The sequence below is a fragment of the Vipera ursinii genome, assembly GCF_947247035.1.
Source record: "Vipera ursinii genome assembly, chromosome: 1".
Lineage (NCBI taxonomy): Eukaryota > Metazoa > Chordata > Lepidosauria > Squamata > Viperidae > Vipera > Vipera ursinii.
Genome location: NC_139512.1, coordinates 234,305,485 through 234,314,432, shown reverse-complemented (window position 1 = coordinate 234,314,432; position 8,948 = coordinate 234,305,485).

The window sequence follows — 8,948 nt, the reverse complement described above, 5'->3', positions numbered from 1 at the left end:
AAGCACCAGAAGGCAAGACAAGTGTCAATGGATGGAAACTAATCAAGGAAAAAAGCAACCTGGAATTAAGGAGAAACTTCCTAATAGCGAGGACAATTAACAGTGGAATAGCTTGCTTTCAGACATTGTGGATGCTTCATCACTAGAGGTTTTTAAGAAAGATTGGACAGCCACTTGTCTGAAATGGTATAGGTCTCCTGCTTGAGCAGAGGGCTGGACTAGAAGACCTCCAAGGTCCCTTCCAGCTCCATTCCAATTCTGATTCTGAATAGCAAATGAAGATAGCTGGCACTAGGCAAGAAATATTCATTGGAGCACACATGTACCTCATGGTACATGCTGAAACAAATAGTCTCACTAGATATTCTGATATATCAGTAGAGATCCAGATGGGCATCCATGTGCGGTAAGTCCAGATATGCAAGAATGGGCAACCTAGTGCCAACCAGGTATTTTGATCTGCTGCTCTCATTACTCTTGCCACTGGTTGTGCTGGCTGAGCCTGATGGGGCAAAAATCCAAAACATCTGGAAGATGCTTGTATCTGCTGACTTAGTATCCTTAAGGAAGCAATCTGTGACACAAGTGCAAAAGATAAAACAATATTTATTTCTTTATTTTCAGCTGATGATGCTTATCAGGGCTGGCAAAATATTCAAAGGAAAACCTGCCCTGCTTAGAACACATTAACAATTTATTTTGCATTTTATCATGCTTAGGAGCTCCTTAATTAATTAATAACCTGCCATTCTTCTGGCAGCTGGCCTCCAGACAAGTAAAAATTAATACATAGCAAATATCTCAGCTGAATCCAAAATTCCCTCAATTGGGGCTGAATTCTTTACACATTCTTGCTGGAGGGAAAGAGGAAACATGTCTAACTCCTTCCTTCTGCAGCTTCTTCTGTCCCTTACGAGCTTCTCTAGGAAGGTTTGGGACTTGCAGAAGGAAAGAGAAATCACTCCCTCTATTAATGTGCCCAAGGGAAGACTCTGATGACTCTTAGGTCCTTCCGCCCACTAAAGGAGGTCCGTTCTTCTGGAAAAGGTCTTCTGAATCCAGCTTTTTTTTAAAAAAAAATGGCACACCTTACTAGAGGACAGTGATATAAATTGATCATCCAGGTCTCAGGGCAGTGATTTGAAAATTATGCTCTATGGAAATTTACCACAAATTCCCCACGTTCACTGCCAGTCAGATGATTTGCCAGTGGCTGAAAACTGCTTGGTTATAGATAATAGCAATATCTATATTCAACTGGTGTCTGTTTCATTGTTTTTAACCTTCAATTGGGCAAAATAGTGCCTCATAGGGCAACCATTTTTGAACCAACATACCTGAAATGGGCTAACAGGTTCACGTCCACTCTTGGCCATAGGATCTCATTGTGTCACTTTGGATCAGACGTTCTCAACCCAACCCAACCCAACCCACAGGGTGGCTGTTGTGGGAATAAAGGGAAATTCTCAGAGTTTTGCAGTCTTGAAGGAAAGGCTGTAACTCTTAACAAATAAAAGTAAATATGTCTTATTTTGGTCAGATCCCTCTATGTTCAGTAATGAGGTACAAAAATAAACTACCAAGAGAAGAACAACTAAAATTATTCAAAACTAATGCACATTTTTCCTTACACTTGGAAGAGGTCTGGATGAGAGATAGCAAAGGCAGAGTAGATTAAGACCCTGTGTGTCCTGTAGCTTGAATGAATGAGTCAAAAGCAGACCTTCTTATTCCAACTATTGTAAGGCAAAGTTAGGTACACTTCAAAGGCTGGAGATCAACATTCTTCCCCACTTCAGTTTTTCAGTTTCCAGAACTTCTTCAGTTGTTCATCAACTAGAACCAAAGTCTGCAGCCTGAGAATTCCTAATCCAGGAATTTGCTTTGATTATTGGTATCAAACAGTTTGCAAAATTATTCCAAACAAAATTTCCCCTTGCCCAACTTTAATTTCAACACTATCTCTGAAGTAGGTGGAGATCTATTTTATGGTTACTGCTGCTGCTGCTCTAGAACAGAGGTCTTCAAACTTGGCCCTTTTATGACTTGTGGACTTCAACTCCCAGAATTCCTCAGCCAGGCACACTGGCTGAGGAATTCTGGGAGTTGAAGTCCACAAGTCATAAAAGGGCCAAGTCTGAAGACCCCTGCTCTAGAGGGAAGGTCAAAACAAGCAAGATGGCAGTCACATCAGTGCAATCCAAGCCCCATTCCTTTTTTATATGTGTTATTGTTGAACACCTGCAGAAAGAGGTGGAGATACAGTTGTGATGCTGTGACATCATTCCACCTGTTATGATTCTCCCCTTGCAGTCACTGGAATCAGGAAAACCTTGCTGCCAATCATCCAGAGGAGTTCCAATAGATCCCAGTCTTAAGCTTCTGTTCAATCCTCTTCTAAAGACAAGGCCCTGTATGCATGGTTGGCGTATTCCATGTGCTGAGTTCTCATATGCTCATTGTATTTTTAAATTATGTTGACAATGCATGAAGTAGATCGATGAAGCAATGATTCACCATGGCTTTTAAGAGAAAACAAATAACCACCTACAAACCTTTGACCTATGGAGACAGAGCAACTTATAAAGAATCCTATGTAACAGATATGATTTGCTGCTGGTTTTTAAAAGACAATCCTTTTGAGATAAATACTCTGAGCTAATTCCTCTGTTCTGGGTTATGTGATCTATCTGTGGGTTTGTCCCATTTACTCAGCCTTTTTTTCCAAACAAGAAACCAGAGAAAGGTAATTTCCCAGATGGTTTCAGAAAGAAAGAAAAAATGTTTGACATGGCCTCCAACCCATTAAAAAAAACCCTTTCCTTTATACCTAACATTAAAACTGTGCACTAGGCTATGGTAGAACCAAAAAGGCATTGAGGAAATGTAGGTTAATGTGTTATTTGTGCACTTCAGTTGATTGAACTGACTGATGCAGTGATGTGGAAGCAATGCAGTAGAGCAACATGCTCCATCTTCAGTGAGCAGTTGGAGAAGCATTGTCAGCCTGCAAAGGGAAGCAAGGAGTTGAGACTGTGACTGCACGCTTAATGAGATTTACTTAATAGTTTCTTCAGGCTTGCATCCTAAGACCATCATATGTGCCGTATAAACACTTTTATAGAACCATATTAATATTCATGATTCAAGCCAAATTATCTTCTCTATTCTCAGTGCAAACAATATTCTAATGAATTATGTGTTTTAAAACAAGGAAACAACAGCAACAACAAAGAGCATTGTTACTGCTGGATCGTCTTTTAATGTTTAGGAGAGTGTTCTGCTGCACCAGCAGATTGTTCTCTGTATATTGCAAGTTCCCTGGTCTAATTCTTCTTAGATGTATTTGACTAGAATACTTACCTGAAAAATTAAGGGAAAACATTTTATATCCTGGAAGAAATCCCACTTCCTTGGTTACACAGCTGGAATCAGACAATTCTTTAAGAATTATTGATGATGCTTCAAGAATGAACTGGTTCTCTTTATTTATTTATTTATTCAGCACATTTTTATGCCAGAAACAAATCTGATTGGAACAAATTCTAGAAATAATGAAAAAAAATGATCCTGCTGCATAGTTGAACTTTAATCATATTGCCTTTAGCAGTTGTATCAAACCATGATGATGCCAGAATGATTACACATCTGCATGGTGACTGTGTCAGGCAAATATTGTACTGCCATTACTTATTTGTGTCCCAACATCCCATACAAGCATGACTTATCAAGCAATATTTGCAATAGATTCCACAAATTCTACAACCTTTGTGGCCTATGGCTGTGGTTGGATTGCCCTCACAACTCCTGTGTTAGTGTGGAGAGCCTCAGAAATCTAGAGGGATATGGAACATTCTAGAATACATCCAGCAATCTAATCAATTTAGTGTAAAGGTTAAAGACTCCAACTAGAAACCAGGAGACTGTGAATTCTCAGCTTTTTAATGCTGGGCCAGTCACTTTCTCTCAGCTCTAGGAAAGAGGCAATGGCAAACCATTTACAAAATCTTGCCAGCAAAACTGCAGGGGATTAGTCCCTCATTCCCAGCAGCCTTAAGGCACAAAATTTCTAAAACTTTGGAGAAATACAGGAAATGCAAATAGAATTTCAGGAATTTCTGTGGCAATAAATACCTGCCGCCAATAATTTTTGCAAATGTTCTGTTGTTGTTGTTGTTGTTGTTTTTTAAACTGTGTGATCCTAGGTTTCTCCTTTTTTCTCTCACTATGATTGACACATTTGAACTTTGGTTTTGGAGAAGACTCTAGAGAATGCAGTGGACATCCAAGAAGACAAAGCAAAAGATCATTGAACAAATCAACCCAGAGTTCTTGCTCAAGGTACAAATGACTAGGATCAAATTATCCCACTTCACCTGGTGATACAATACGGTCCCGAGTATTGTATGCTGGAGGTGGGAAAGATTTATTTCTTTTGTTTGTTTTTACCCCAAATTGCAAATTGCAATGCTACTATGATTGGCCATTAAAATTAAGGGGAGGTGTTTACATTTTATCTTTTCAAAGTTGATTTTGTTCGGCTACCTAAAACTGTTTTAACTTCCAGTGGGTGGGGACGGGTCAAGGAGAAGAAGGCATAAATTCCCTAGTAACCACACTGTGTAGCCAGGAGGTGGCTGTTAAAATTACAGGTGGTCCCTGACTTATGACCACAATTGAGCCCAAAATTTATTTTGGTAAGTGAGACATTTCTTAAGTGAGTTTTGCCCCGTTTTGCAATCTTTCTTGCCACAGCTGTTAAGTGAATCAACGCAGTTGCTAATTTAGTAACACGATTGTTAAGTGAATCTGGCCTCCCCATTGACTTTACTGGGGATCTTTACAAGACTTTACAAGAGGTGATCACATGACCCCAGGACACTGCAACCGTCATAAATACGAGTCAGTTGCCAAACGTCTGAATTCTGATCACATGACCATGGGGATGCTGCAACGGTCATAAGTATGAAAAATGGTCATAAGTCACTTTTTTCAGTGCCATTGTAACTTTGAACAGTCACCAAATGAACTGTTGTAAGGGAAGGACTATCTGTATTTCAATATTTGCATGTTAATGTTTTAATCATCAGATTATATGAGCCCCATCTTTTTCTTTTCCCACCAGAGTTAATGGGATGGATGCTACACAAGGAACATCTTCCAAAATCATGCCAACGGGAACCACCAAGCTGCTACTCCTAAAGCAGGAGCTGGAACCAGGATGACAAAACTTGTAGGGCCTCTGGAAGAAGAGATTCTCTGCTTTTCACTCTATAGGACTCAGTCTCACTACACAAGGTAACAAACACCAGGAGACAACTTTTAGAATATAACTGACTCAGTGTGGATGAACAGGATTCATTATTGCACACCCTGCATCCCACTCACCAGATGTTGTTGGCTTGCCTAAAAAAAGGATTTCTACCCCAGATTTCCAGCAAGAATTTTTTTTGGTCACTTTCATTTGGCTTGGAAGCAAGCTTGTGTTACTTAGCAGCTGCAGTTGCTTGTAAAAAAGCCATCTTTTTACAGATGCCAACAAACTGAAGAGGCATGACTCACCACTCTTTACAGGGAGTCCTAGAATCCAGGAAATACTCTGAAGGACGTGTCATCTACAGGGAGGATCAAAATCTGCAAATTGGTCAAAGTGGCCTCACTATCAAAGCCTCAGTCCTTTTGCACATGTGTGCAATGTCCTCTTTGAGATTTGGTGTCCCTCCTGCAGAAACTATTGCTCTTGATACAGTCCAGTATCAGATTTTATTAGCTGGAGCTGGGTTTGTTAGTAGAACAGGAAGGTCCCATTCTTCCCACTGTTGAGTCTCTCCCAGCAATGCATTTCTATTATATATTGATTGGACTGATCACTTGCTTTTTCTCTGCGGGTTCAAGGTGATGCCTCCTCCTCCTCCTAATTTTATTCTCACAGACCAAGAACGAGAATAACCAAGTTGGAAGAGACCAACTTGGAAGTCTTCTAGTCCAGGGGTCCCCAACCCCCAGTCTGTGGACCAGTACTGGGCTGTGGCATGCCAGCAACTGGTCTGCACAAACAAGCAAATCCCCATCCATGAGATGTAGACAGCACACAAAACCACGTACCCTCCAGTCCATGGTAAAACCTCTCTCCACAGAACTAGTCCCTGGTGCCAAAAAGGTTGGGGACCTCTGTTCTAGTCCAACCCCCTGCTCAGGCAGGAAACCCTATACCATTTTAGACCAATGGCTGACCAATCCTCTCTTAAGAACCTCCAGTGTTGGGGCACTAAAAGTTGAGAAAGTATGAATGATTCAAAGTCACCCAGCCAATTCTCCTGTCCACCAGTGAGCCTCAGCTGGAATTCTTTGGGCTTGGCCACGGGAGGCACCCCCTCCAGTTTTGCTTGGAAATCTTGTCAACAGAAGCTCACCACTAATTTTTATTTTTTTAAAAAAAATACTTCTAAACAAAGAACCAAAAAATGAACACAAAAAGTCTGTAAAGTACTAAATGCGGGGGAAAATGGTTCATGCTTGTCAGAGATCTATTGTATCTAAGCTATGTTACATTTTGTTGTACAAATATTTGCTCTGTGTAGGTCACAGTATGAGATGGATTTCTGTACCTGTATTGAAATGTCATCCATTCTTTTCCATCATCTTCAACTATCAGTCATGTTCCTTGAAATGGATTCATCTGTAGATTCTGTGAATGTTAAATGCTTTATTTCACTAGCCAAAGAATGGAAGAGACTTTACACAATAGACATTGATTAGGTCATATTCTTGTAAGAAAGGGAATAATTTAGAATAATTGTGCCCCATTTCTATCAATTCAGTTTGTGTAATTTTAAAGGAACTAGTTCTTCAGTGCAACAATCCAAAAGCCCACTAGTGGGCAGCAAAGACCTCCAGGATTCTCCAACTTTATGCTTCCACTCCACATTTTTGTACATCAAATCTGATAAATCCTGGTGGAACTGACAGAAAAGATATTGGAAGCAAGACATCATTTCTGTTTTCTGAATTTTTGGCGCTAGATATTAATAGGGACCACTACGGTGGGAAGGTAACAGTGTTCCGTGCGCCTTTGGCGTCTAGTCATGCCGGCCACATGACCACGGAGATGTCCTCGGACAAGCGCTGGCTCTTCGGCTTTGAAACGGAGATGAGCACCGGCCCCTAGAGTTGGAAATGACTAGCATGCATGTGCGGGGGAACCTTTACCTTTACCTTTTTACCTATTATTATACCTTAATAGTTATGTTTGGCTTTACATTTAGATACAAATCAATTTACAATAAATTCTATTATGCTCAACAATGTTTCCTTGTTTTATTGTTCTAAGCAGAACTTTAAATATCTATAGATGGCATTCACTCTTTTTCTGAACATTTGTGAAATCCAACTTTCAGAGCCATCTTTCCTAGTCATGTAATGGAAAGACTGAAACTGTAGCAGCAGACATTTCTACCAAAGGAAAAAGGTCTCTCTGAACTGGTCAGGTTGACTCCCAAATAAAAGAGCAGAGCTTTGTAGTATAGAGATCTGAATTGCAGGTTTTTGGTTTTTTTTGTTGTTGTTTAACTAAACATGATGCCCTAAATTAAATACAGAGCATTTGGGTTGTTAAGTAAGTATGGCCTTTTAAATGTAGCACGAGATGGCAGAGAATGATTTTTTTTCCATTGGAAAAGGTTAAAAATAGGAGAGCTTCAACCCTATTCATTCAGTCCTGAATCTGAAACTGGACTTAGTTTCCTGAACTAGTTGAAACAATATATCAAGGAAAGACTTGGAGGTAAAGGTTTACGACTAAAATTCACCTCAGTTAATTGCTACCCAATGAGCAGAATCCAAAGTAGCCTGCAGTCAGCTTTAATAGATGAGCAACCATGATTAACAGAGAGGCTAGAAACTAGAAACAAAGGGATTTCTCTTTCTCTCTTTCTCTCTCTCTCTTTCTCTCTCTCTCTCTTTCTCTCTCTCTCTCTCTTTCTCTCTCTCTCTCTCTCTCTCTAGATTTGATCTTTCGCAGCCGCTTCATGTTTTAATTTTTTTCCTACTTCTTGTAATTGTTTTAATTTTATTTTAATTCTCTTTACTGTCCAGTCACTTTTGAGATGGGTGGTCATATTGAATTGTGGGAAGTCATTCCCCCCCCAAGAAAGAATATTTTGGGGAATATTAAATAAGCAGAATATTATATTTCCCCAAAGGATCTTAAAGGCAGAAAAGCAGGCCCAGGTTTTCTTAATAGCTCCAAGCAGAAACTAGGCAGAGGCCAAGTCTGTCGAAATGTAGATCTGATAATCCTTTCAGAAAGGTTGGGGCCAGGAAGCTTGGAACTGATGAGATTAGAAAGACAAAGACCCCTGAAATCTACATACCCCAACCAAACTCTTAAAGACATGACCTTTAGGACATAATAGGATTAACCTGCCGTTATCAGAATACCAAAAGGACATGCTCAAAAGCTCAGGTCAAAGTTCATGCCACAGGAACAGGAAACAACCTCAAACACAAAAGCGGCCCAAGAAGGTATAAAAACCCACCACTCCCAGCTACATGTGGTCAGCTTTCCCAGAGCCACATTTCTGTCTGGCTCTGCTCTTCAATAAACAACAACCTTCTTTCTAAAGCAGTCTCCATTTTGTTTATTCCCAGCTTGGACTGGACCCTGATGAAGATTTTTCTTTCAACAGAATGAATGAATGAATGAATGAATGAATGAATGAATGAATGAATGAATGAATGCTCAAACATCCTCTTTGGATACGTGAAAGGTGGTGTGCTTCCTGCATCTGCAAATGTTGTGAGGCTTGACTCTTCAGAATGCTTGAAGCTGTAGTCCCTGTTCAACACTTTATCATTTGCAGAACAGGATAGAGCTATTGCATTTTTCAGGGATAATATATGATTTTATTACTTGCAAATGAATTATATTCACTTTGTGCATTATTTCG